Raw genomic sequence first — 11,862 nt, 5'->3', positions numbered from 1 at the left:
ATCTACTTCTCTGAAGTACAGGCCAATACTAAGGGACTCTGGCTAACAAAGTTTGCAGATGACTGCAAACTGGGAGCCGTTATCAAATCCCAAAATTATGTGGATATTCTACAAAAGGGCCTTACAGAAACAGATGCTTGGTGCCACAGCTATGGGCTCAAGCTCAATGCCAAGAAATGTATAGTTATTCCCTTTGGGAAAAAACATGAATTACCACATAGGTGACAGACATCCAGGGAAGTAAATATTGTGTGAAGAAATAGCCAGGGAATTGTTATGGCTAGGTTTGTATAGGCCCTAGGGCCGATAGCCTAGTACCAACCTATGAGAAAGGGGTGAGGACAACAATAATGTGTTGTGAAGCCAATTAGACCAGATTACATATGTAATTTTCAGCTTATTTTGAATTCTTCTGTAATATACTACACCAGACACTCTGTGCCAGTTGGCTGCAGCTTTGACCTCCTCATTCAGACTTCCCTTCTCCTCAACCACCCCAGATACTTGAAGCTATTAACCTCTTTTGCTATCTCAATTCTCAGCTTCTTCTGAGCACCACAATTTTCTGCCATTGCAACTGTCTTATCTATACTCAGGTTCATCCCATGACCCTTCAGTTTTGCATTCCATTCCCCTATCCTTTTATGAAGTTCTTGATCAGAGTCTGCCAGTGTGCCACATCATCTGCATGCAGCAGCTTTGTTGATCTGTCCCCTCCAAACTGTTTGCTTATGTGGTCCATCATCAGTATGAACAGCAGTAGGCAGAAGAGCTGAACCCTTGTGCACAAGCACTCCCACTGGGAACCCCTCTGTGAGACTGAACACTGCTCATATTTGAGTCATTGGGTCCCTTTACATAACCTGCACTAATTTTCCTTATGTTTCTGGGACTAGAAACCACTACTGGACTGCCCAAATCAGCTTTCTTATGACCTTGTCGTATGCTTTTTCTAAGGTTAGGAATGCCCAATTAGACTCTTTCCTCATCTCTAGCTTCTTGTCAGTCATCTGCCTCACTGCAAACATTGGGTCGGTTGTGCTGCATCCTGATCCAAATTCAAACTGCTCATCTCTCATCTTACTTTCTATTACTTTGCATATTTGTTTATCAAACAGATTCCAGAACTTTCCGGCATTGTGACAGGAGCTTGATACCATTGTACTGCCTACAGTTGTGAATGTCTCTATGTTAAAGTTCACAAATAAATAACAAAGAATTTTACCTTTTCATCTTGAGTCAAGATTAACTCTTCAGGATGTACAAAATACTGGTTTATTTCATAAACAGCCTTGGGAGACTGCCTGCAAAGATTTTCAAATCAGTCTAAAAGAAAAAAATGAAAAAAATACTAAATATGTACCTTTTCTTATCAATTTTATGCATGCAGAACTTTGGCATTACATTACTTTCAATGAATCAATATATTTGAAAAATGTCCTCATCCATCATGATTCTCTCTTAGAGCTTCACGTGAGCACTTGACAAATATGCATTTTAAGATAACAGACCACTTGTTCTAAGAATTTATATTTTAACTTTGTAACATTTAGTACCAGTACATACTGTCTTACAGACATCCTTACAAAGACTCATCTCTCAACCTGAGAAGGCCAGAGCATACTGTTAATCTGGTTTCAAAAGATTCTAGGCACATTTTTTTTTCTTTATTAGCATTTTGAAACTGTATCTTTAAGCATAGTATGAAAGCCACAGTGGTACAGTGGTAGCATTATTGCCTCACAGCAAGAGGTTCTCCTGGTCGATTCTCAGATGGAGTGCCTTCTGTGTGGAGTCTGCATGTCCTCCCCGTGGTTGAGTGGCCTCTGAAAGACATGTGTGAATGGGCGTGCCTTCGCTGAAGGTCGGGCATCGGGCTGGCAACTCGGCACCATAAAATTATTAGCGCACCGGAGTTCCGCTGTGGTGGCCCCTAACCGGGAAAAGCCAAAAAGACAAGCATACAACTCTTTAATAATAACATCCCTTAACTCCTTCAGCAATTACTTCACCTTCAGCTATCTGTCAGTACAGTTAGAGTGCAATTGTAAGACTCTTGAAATATAAAGTTACAACTTATGTGAAACTATATTTTGCATAATCATGCATCTATTTTTCATTTTTTTTCTTTTGACATAAACATATTATAACATTTTATTTGCCTCATTTGTGAAGAAACTAGAAGTTTATATGCATTTTGTGAAGAATAATCATGAGACATAGTATTTTTCTGTAAATCCTTCCCATTTGACACTATAAGTGTCACACAACACACACAAATATATTTTATGTGTCACACAACACACACAATTATATTTTCATTCTTCTTAAATTGGTAAAATATGCTTTAGCATCATAGTATTTATCATCTACAGTGATTGAATTTTTATTTACCTTAAGTTTATTATCAGATACTTTTTTAAATGCCATTGCATGTACAGGTGACTTAAAGCATATTGTAATTACAGCCTTTAGAACAGAAAATATTAAAACAGCTAAACGAATATTACCAATCACGGTAATGATACCTTGTAATATACTAGTTTTCAGGTTAATTAATACACTGCCCAACCATCCAAAAAGTGTCCACTCTTTCAATGTGCTGTCCAGGTCCTTGACCCTCTGCTCTACAAAGTTGGCCAACTTTTCTTGTTCATCATGATAATCACTAATATAAGAACATCAGTGACTTCCTATGAGGGCATATGACCCCCTTTGGCAGCTAGGATTATGTTGAGTGCCAGCCAATTTTGTAATACCACAGTTTAAATTTCAGTCATTTCTTGATTTACCATTCTGATGTGAAATATGGTTTGCTACCTCCTGAATAATTTGAGCAAGCTTGGTGATTTGAGCATGTCCTTCGCACTCCATACCCAGGAGTAAAGACTGAAATTGCTCTGCTCAGTGAATTGCCCATTTATTTTTTAGTCTGCCTGCAGAACAGTTCTCAAAATGTTGTATAGCTGGAGTAATATAGCCCACAAAACAACATTCAGACCAGTTTGTAGGCAACCAGAGATAGCCACAATCACCGCAAATGTAGTAATGATTCTCTGTCATGCCCATGCCACACCCTCAGTCATAACTAAAGTGTAAAGAGTTCAACACACTTTTGTGTATTGTGTCATTGCATTTGCTGGTTCCCACTGGTACAGTTCCTTTTCTGGCATAGTATGTGGCGCCACGATTTGTGGTTTCAAACTGACCAGACACAACCTTTGAAACGTCAGTCACATTACGCCAAGTTACACTGATGTTGCTAAGATTCTTTTCAAATGTCACCTGTGATGCGGGGACTGGAATCATGGGATTCCCTACCTTAGAATGATGAGGTATATGTGAACACACCCAACAGTTCACAGTATATTGTCAAAGAAACAAAAGGAAACTAATTTCTCTTGACTAATTTATAAAGGGAAACAGGAGCAAAAAGAAAGCAAAAGTACCTGCTGTCACTGGATTTATCATGGACTGCTGTCTGAGTTGATTCTCTCTTTTAATCCTTCACTGGGGCAGATGATTCATCCTTCGCACTTTGATCTTCCTTGGCTGACAAAGAAGATTCATCTGGGGCCCCCAAGAGGCAAACCTTTTCACAATGTGAAACATAGATCCACATTAGTAGTCCTACATGGCGGATGGCAGTGAAAGTTATGAGCAGCACCTTGAAATGGTCTTTCCACTTTGGACTCAAACAGTTCTTTCTCTGGAAAGTTTTAACATAAACCAGTCCCCTGGCCACAGTTGCTGATGGGTCTGTTAAAGAGGTTGAGGAGGAGATTATCATACAGTTCTGTGGTACTGCTGCAAGAAATGACAATACAACATCATCCATTAGAGTTAATTCTTCATTTGACACATGGGGGGGTAACTAGAAGGGCCATGGGTCTCCCCATTAATATCTCATAGGGGCTCAATCTCCTTGTAGTATTTAATGTATCATAGTCATTAGTGCTAAAGGAAGTGCCTCTGGCTATTTAAGATTTGTTTCAACACAAATCTTAGAAATTGTATTTCTAAGGGTCCTATTGACTTTCTCTGCAAATCCAGATGACTGTGGATGGTTGTGACAGTGAAGACTCAACTTAGTATTAAAAATCTTGCATTGTTCTTTAATCAGGCAATTGTTAAAATGGGTTCCCTGATCACTACTGATAATCCAAGATACACCACATTTAGGTATCAATTCAAATACAAGTTTTTTAACAACTGTTACATAATCTGCTTTGTAACATTGGTAAGCTTCCAGCCATGCAGAAAACATACAAACCACCACCAATATAAATTGTAAATTATAGGCCTTTGGCATCTGGACAAAGTCCAGCTGCAAATTTACAAAAGGTCCCCAAGGTGGTAATAAGCATGCAGCCCTAATGTTTGCATTTTATTTATTTATTTATTTATTTATTGCATTTGTTAACTGGGAAAGTCCACTGGGATGAAAGGAGCCCATTTTCAGTGGACACCCAGGGAGAAAAGCTCCACAAAGTTACATATAAAGAAAACATAATCACATAAACAGAAAAAAAATCATAAAGTACAATTACAATGCATGAAACTGGTAATAGAAGCAACAGTGAAGATGTTGGTGAATGATATTTACAGTGGTGCATAGAGTGTATTCCAGTACACATGAAAGTAGTATGTCTTCAGGTGCATAGCTGTGAGGAGATTAAATACAGAGTAATTATATTAGGATATAGAAGTGCAGAGGGTGGAAAGGACAAGTGAAAGTGACAGGGAAGCATTAAGTAGCAGAATGAAGAAAACAATGTGATAGTTAGAGGTATAACACTGGGAGGATAATTCAGGAGTTGTGGTTGTGTGTTTGGGAACAGGAGCATAGCCATTTTGAGGAGAGATGCAGTTTGAGGGATTTTTTAAAGGAGGCTGGTTGCTGATTGTTCTCAGTGAAAGGGGGAGCTTATTCCATGCCTTAGAGACATTATAGGAATACAACATTTGGCTGGCTGAGAGCTTGTATTTCTCTACTGACAGTAGCATTTTGTTTTCGGACCTAAGGAGCTGGTTTGGATGGTACATGGTCAGTATGGAAGAGAGGGAAATGCAGGTTTCTGGGTGGTAGATGAGCTTATGGGCTGTAGTTAATTATAAGTATGTAAGATAGTGTTGGGATTCTAGCCAATTTAGTTGATGCAGAGTGGAACACTGATGGGTAGAATATTTAGAATATGTGGCAAATTTGGTGACTTTGTTATAGCAAGAGTCTAGCATTTTTGCTAACATTATGTTCTAGCCATACTGTACAATTATTAACATGCTAGAGTATCAAACAGGAGACATAAGGGGCATACCAACTTTGGGTAATTTGATTTAATAAAGCTGTCTTACCTGCATGGGCTGAGGAATGATATGCCCTTACCAGGTAAGGTAGCAAGTAGGCAGGCGCCACCAGTCGTCCATCCGGATGTTGCCATAACCCATCAGTGGATTTACTGCATCCATCTTTAAGCCACCTCTGAACTTTTCCCTGTTATGCTTCAGCATGGAAAGCTGATACTCTCTTAAAATCAAGCACATAATCACTGTTAGCATCTTGCAATAACATCATATGAAAAATTGCACAAAGTCCTTCTACAACTTGCTTAGCAGCTTGATCTGCCAAATTATGTCCCTTTGAAACAGTATCCATAACCTTTTGATGGGCACTCCATTTAACTACTGCTATTTTTTAGGTAACAAAGGAGAATCTAATAAAGCAGTCACAAAAAAAAGAATTTTTAATCTGAGTTCCTGTTGAAGTTATGAATCCTCTCTATTTCCAAAGTTGCTCGAAATCAGGTACTACACCAAAAGCATAGCAACTGTCGGTGTAGACATTGGGAACTTTGCCTTTGGCCAACTCACAACCCCTTTGTAGAGCCACTAACTCAACTACCTAGGCAGAATCTATGCCCTCTAGTCTTTGTTGAAGCAAAACATCACTATTGGAGCAGACAGATATTTCTGTGACCGGATTTTTATTTCAATCTCATCCACAGGAATCATCCACAAATAGGTCCAGTTCAGCATAAGGTATTGGAGTGTCCTTTAAGTCATTTCTAGGAGAAAGCAGATAATTAGTCTCACACACACACACACACACACACACACACACACACACACACACACACACACACACACACACACACACAAACACACACACACACACAATCATGCTCTTCACAATTCTCAGCAGTAGATAACAAAGATGCAGTATTTAGAACAGGACAACATATGAGAGAAACAGATAGATCAGAAAAAGTGTAAGTTCATATTTAGTTAAAAGTGTAGTCAAGAGGGGTTGAGTTTTTATTTTAAGTAAGAGAGATGATACAGAATGAGGGACTGCTACTTTAAGATCATGCCCGAGCACTAGTGATTGTAAAAGAACGACTAGAATGGTTGCAGCAGCCAATGCCCTTAAACAGGGTGGAAATTCGTTTGCAACAGAATTAAGTGTTATACTATAATAAACTACTTGAAAATAGTTGTCCCCATGTTTCTGTAAAGCACTCCCCGAGCACATCCATTTTTTAATGAGAAAATAAAATGAAAAGTCATTCCATAATCCGGTAACCCTAAAGCTGGGGCAGTAGCTAAGGTTTACTTTCAATTCTGAAATTAATTTTCCTCAGCACTATTCCAAGGGAGGGGCTCTGGTTTATCATGTTTTAAAAGGTTTGTCAAAGTTTTAGCAATTTCTGCATAGTTAGAAATCCACTGTCTGCAATATCCTGTCATACCTTAGAAAGATCTAAGCTGACGCTGAGTAGTTGGATGTGGACTTTAGCTATTGCCATAATAAAGGATGGTAACATTTGCCTGCTACCCTGAAATATCAGATGACCAAGATAACGTACCTCAGATGACCATAGCTGTAATTCTCTTGACACCTTGTGTCCTTTTTCTGGAAGAATAGTTATAAGATATAGGGTATCCTGCTGACACTGCTGAAAAGAATCAGATGCTATTAGTAAATCTACATATTGCACTAACACAGACCCACCTGGAAATGCCACATCTTCCAAATCCAAAATTTTTTTTTAGAATTTGAGAAAATAGTGAAGTAGATTCAGTGTATCCTTGTGGCAACTATGTCCATGTATACTGCTATCCCTTATAAGTAAAAGCAAACAGAAACTGACTTTCAGGGTGGATATGCATAGAAAAGAATGCTGAACACAGATCTGTCCCAGAAAAATATTTTGCTGTAGGTGGTATGCAATTCAGTATTGTTGCTGGATTTGCAACCATAGGAAGAGCTGGTAATACTGCATTGTTTAGAGCCCTCAAATTTTGCACAAAACTATAAGAATCCTTTCATGGCTTTTTCACAGGGAGAATAGAAGTATTACAAGGGCTTTTAACTAGCACTATTATTTCTTGTTGTATCAAGGACTGAATTTCAGATTTGATTCCTGGTCTGCTTCTGGTTTTAGTGGGTACTGTAGAACTCTAGGGAGAGGTTTAGATGGATTCAATTTTATTTTTACTGGTTCTGCAGATTTTGATATACCTACTTCATTAGGATGTTTAACCCATAAGTTATCAGGTACCTGCTGCAGCAGTCTTTCAGCTGTCTGTATACCTTCAAAAGGCATTCCTTAGCTTCTGCTAAGACTGCTAATATTTTCCCCTCTGATTTTATTGGAACATCCAAATACATCCCTTCTGGTGTACAGTAAATAGTGCATCCCAATTTGCATAACAGGTCTCTCCCTAGCAAATAGGTTCTGAAACAGGATACGTAATACTAGCATTTGTTACTCCAACTGCCTTTACTTTATGTTTTGATACTGGTATCTGACTATCTGAGGTAACTTTTAATACAGACCTAGTAGCTCCAGTGTCCACCAGGAGAAGAATTTTTTTAAATTTATTTCTACCTTAACATAGGGACCCTTTTGATCTATTGGCAGCAAAGGATCATAGGTTCATAGGTTCATAGGTTCGTACTAGGCTATCTGCCCTAGGGCATTTATAAGCCTAGCCAGAGTGTATGTGGCTTACACCACCCCTTAGGATGAGAATACTACGCCCTTTTAGGGTTTAGTTTACTATGCCTCTGTCTAGTAGTGACACAGAGATGACCCCCCGGGGTAACAGCTTCTTGTGCTGAGGTCACTTCCCCCAAGGACAGGTAGGCTGCTCAAGGCTCCCCACTCCCACTGGTGAGCAAAGAAACTTCCTTCTATCCAAGTAAGGTAATGGACAACACAGGAACTACACCACAGCCCAGAATACAGCAATGCCTGTATACTGGTCTAAACTAGTTTAAACTAGGATTTATTTCTATTTTATTACTCTGACATAGTCAGTACAGTGATTCCTGACTCCTTCCAATTTGAGGAAGTGGTGAAGGAAATGCAGCATTGTTATAATTTGGCTACCAGTCAGACCAGGTATTTTGGACTCTCTATATCCACCTGTGTGGGGATTTTCCTCTCCAATGTCCTGCTTCATCACAATTGAAGCAAGATCCATCAGATGAGGCAGGAGGGGTACTGCCAGCTCTTTGTTGCCAACCAGCTGCAGCTTGTTCCCCTCAACCAGCACACTTACTAAATCCCGTAGCAATTTCTCTCCCCTTTCCCTACCTGTACTCTGTTCCTTTGGGGCTTCAACATGCCTTATTTGCAAAGTTAACAGCTTATCCTCAGTATCATTTCTCTGGTTTTCCTGATACTCAGTACAGTGACTTGCAGCACTTAATAAGGACTCCAAGTCCTTTCCTTGCCAGTCTATGAGTATTTGTTTTATTTGATTTTGTATGCAGACCATACAAAACAGCAATGAATACACAGAACATTCTGTGCTGGGCCTTTGCAATTTATTCCACACTGCCCTGTAGCAATACTAAAGTTCGGAATCCGAGTCATGGCAACAAATGTTAAAGTTCAAAAATAAATCACTAAGAGTTTTAACTTTTAGTCTTGACTCAAGAATAATGCTTCAGAATGTGCAAAGTACTGGTTTATTCCATAAACAGTGCTGGGAGACTGCCTGCCAAGATTTTCAAATCAGTGTAAAAGAACAAAGGAAAAACACTAGATATATATCCTTTCTTATCAATTTCATGCATGCAGATCTTTGACGTTACATTGCTTTCAATAAATCAATGTATTTAAAAATGTCCTCATCCCTTGTGATTCTCTCTTAGAGTTTCATGTGAACATTTGACAAACATGCCTTGGAAAATCATAGAGCACATGTTTTAAGAATTTATCTTTTAACCTTGTAACATTCAGTGCCAGTACACACTATCTTACAGACTTCCTTACAAAGACACCCGCCACCTCAGCCTGAGAAGGCCAGAGCATACTGTTAATTAATCTGGTTTCAAAAGATTCTTGGCACACTTTTTTCTTGTACCTATTTTCTATATTGCTTTGATTGTGCCATTGGATCCAGTAACTTCATCTGTTTTTTATCACATTTTTTATTATCATTCTGAAACTAGATTATTTAAGCGTAGAATAACATCATAACATTCCTTAACTCCCCTTGCACTTACTTCACCTTTAGCGAGTGAGTGCAATTGTAAGACACTTGAAATATCAAGCTACAACTTATGTGAGACTATATTTTGCATAATCATGCATCTGTTTTTTCATTTTTTTCTTTTGACATAAACATGTTATAACATTTATTTGATTCATTTGTGAAGAAATTAGAAGTTAATATGCATTTTGTTAAGAATAATCATGAGACATTTTATTTTTGTATAACAACCCCTTGTTCATGAATACTGGCACTGCTATGCTTATTGTCCAGTCATCTGGGATATGTCTTTCTCTTCACACTGCTACGAGTATCCCCAGGAACCATTCTCCCCCAGCTCACTCAGCATCTTTATCATATCTGCTGTGACCTCATCCAAGCCTGCTGCTTTCCCTGACTTCATTTTCCTAAGTCCTGCTCTTTCTTCTTCTATGGTGGGCTCCTTGTCTTCTCTAATCATAGACTGTGTCTGGGAGAGTAGAGCTTCTGTGGGGTTTTCTTTTTTCACAAACTGCTGCAAGTACTCCTTCAATCTACCGTTTATGTCCTGTGGACTGGTGAGCAGGTTGTTGCTGGCATCCATTATGAAGGGTGTCTGATTATTTTTATTATCTTTATGTCTTCACCTTGCAACCTGATATAGTTTCTTTGTGCCACCTACTGACTTACATTCCCGATGCTAGTAGAGTGCCCCTGATGCCTTGGTCTTAGCTATTACAACCCTTTCTTAGCATCTTTGATAGCCAGATAGTATTCCTTCCTAGCCTGGTCTGTCTTTTCTGTCTCCCACTTTTTACTGCATGCTTTCTTTCTTTTGGTGACTTCCTGGACTTCTGCATTCCACCACCAACTTTCCTTATGTACCTTATTTTAATACCTGGCTAGGCCACATATCTGTTCTGTAGTTCGCACACATGCTGTTTTGAGGCTCTGACATTCTTCTTAAACTCCACCAACTTTCTCTTCTTCTTGAGGTGCTAGACCCCTGAGTAAATCTTTGAACTGTTGTGCTTTCCCTCCAGTCAACTTCCAGGTCTTCAGCCTGGTCTCTGTTTACCTTAGAGCCTTCTCTGACCACTGCTAGCAGTTGACTATGGCAACCAGTGGTTTACGCTGTGGACTGAGAGTTTCATTAGGGATGACTTTGCAATCGCTGATTCTAGCCCAGTGCCCTTTCCTTACCTGCAGGAAATCTACCTGAGTTGTATGTTGGCCACCCTTGTATGCATACCTCTCAACCTTTTAGAGTAAGAAATCTGGGCAAAGCCAGAAATAATGGAGGACAAAGACCCGAAAATAGGGACACATTTTAAATATTGCTCTTAGAAATTTAGAAAGTTGATAGAATAACAGGTTCTATATTAATATGAATTTCTTGAAGGATATGAAGTCTGAAACTTAATTGCCTGCCATTGTTTTCTGACTTCAGTCCTCAATGATTTGCCAGTCATTTTCCAGAAAACCAGATTTTATGAAAAATAGACCAAAAATATGAGGCAAAAACCTGGATATTCTGAGAAAATCTGGACAGTTGAGAGATATGCTTGTATGTGATCCTGTGACTGTCTGTCTTTCTGAACCATGTGTTGGTTACTATCAAGCCATTTGCCAAACAGAAGTCTAGAATGGCTTCTCCTTCTTTATTCCTGTTGCCCCACACATATGGACCCAGGCAGTCCTCATATCATGTTCTGTTTGTCCCGATATGTGCATTCAATTCACCAATTTTTAACACTAATTTGTTTTAGTAGATCCTGCAACTGCTGTCTAAATGCTCTCTTTACTCACTATCACAGCCCTGCTGTGGGGCATAGGCTGAGATTATAAATACTGTCATATCATTAGACTGGAGTCTTACTGTCATGAGTCTGTCACTAATTTTGATGACATCCCTCACTATCTTCTGAAGCCTTTCCCTCACCACAATTCCCACACCATTTCAAGCCTGTCCTCCCCCTAATTAGTAGATTCTGGATCCCAAGCCAAGTGGCTTTGCTACACTGCCCTTCCATCTCGTCTCCTGGATACATGAGATTTTCAGCCTCCTCCTTACTGTCATGTCATCCACTTCTAGGCTGTGTCTTGTCAGTGAACCTACACTGAATGTATCAATTTTTAGTTCATGTTTGGCAGGTTGATCTATTTTACGTCCAGTTTTTGCTATTTTGTAAACAGCATTTGGAGACATTAGTAAACATGACTGAATCACGCAGAGCCATATTTGGTTATTAGGTCTGAGTTTATAACCTCTGCTCAAGCTGAGGGAATGCAATCATTGTCCAGGTTATACTTGATTTGTATTATTACATCTGAATTAATATAATAAAAAACAGAATGTACAGTTGTTTAGGTAAA

This window comes from Protopterus annectens, chromosome 7.part0 (assembly GCF_019279795.1).
Source record: "Protopterus annectens isolate FY-2018-M chromosome 7.part0, PAN1.0, whole genome shotgun sequence".
Classification (NCBI taxonomy): Eukaryota; Metazoa; Chordata; order Ceratodontiformes; family Protopteridae; genus Protopterus; species Protopterus annectens.
Note: the sequence above shows the minus strand (reverse complement) of the source record.